We start from the raw sequence: 1,182 nt of genomic DNA, 5'->3' as shown, positions 1-1,182 counted from the left end.
CTCCAGCATAGAGATGCTAAAACAAATTGAAGAAATGAAAAGGTAAAAAGGGTGAATAGAAAATTTCAAAAGGTACCTCAAGGAGACTAAGTCTGACATTATGACAAAATGTTCAAAGATCTGTTAGAAAAACAAAAGGCAAGAAAATGTTTAGTATTCCTCAAGCTGAGGGAACTGAAGAAAAAATCCAAGCCTCCACCTGCCATATTGAAGGATTTTATGGTCAAAATATTGAATGATACTAAAAGGACCAAAAGAAGATGGAGAGAATACAGAGTCATTGTATCCAAAGGAAATGGTCGCTATTCCACCATTTCAAGAGGTAGCATACGATCAAGAACCAATGATACTAAAGGAAGAAGTTCAGGGTACATTGAAAACATTGGGAGAAAACAAGGCTCTGGGAATTAATGGAATACAAAATGAAATCTTTCAGCAAACTTATGTGGCACTGGAGACACTCACTCATCTATGCCAAGAAATTTGGAAGACAACTACCTAGCCAACTGACTGGAAGAGATCAGTATTTGTGCCCATTCGAAAGAGACACTTTGAGAGAGAAAGATGAGAATTTCTGCTATCGCAAAGATTTAAAGCCTTGGAAACCAATACAGAGTCAGAATCTTGATGGCACTAAAAAGCAATAACAACAATGACTAATGATCATGAATGTTTCTTCATACATTTGCTGGCCACCTTAGTGTCTCATTTGGTGAAGGATCACTTCATGATCTCTGCCTGTTTTTAAATTAGGTGACTTGTCTTTTTCTTGTAGAGGCTTTGCATTGTTGTCGTTAGGTGCCATAGAGTTGGTACCAACTCATAGTGACCCTATGCACAACAGAATGAAACAATACCCAGTCCTGGGCCAAATTCATAATCATTGTTTGAACTCATCTATGCTGCTACTGTGTCAATCCATCTCACTGGGACCTTACTCTAAACCTCCCATTATCAAACATGATATCCTTCTCCAGAAACTAGTCCCTCCTGACCATACGTCCGAAGTATGAGAGATGAAGTTTGGCCATCCTGGCCTCCAAGGAGCACTCTGGCTATACTGCTTTCAATATATATAGATCTATTTGTTCTTTTGGCAGTCCATGGTACTTTCAATATTCTTCTCCAGCACCATAACTCAAATGCATCAGTTCTTCTTTAGTCTTCCTTATTCACTGTCTA

Source organism: Chrysochloris asiatica, unplaced genomic scaffold (genome assembly GCF_000296735.1).
Source record: "Chrysochloris asiatica unplaced genomic scaffold, ChrAsi1.0 scaffold00089, whole genome shotgun sequence".
Taxonomy (NCBI): Eukaryota; Metazoa; Chordata; class Mammalia; order Afrosoricida; family Chrysochloridae; genus Chrysochloris; species Chrysochloris asiatica.
Note: the sequence above shows the minus strand (reverse complement) of the source record.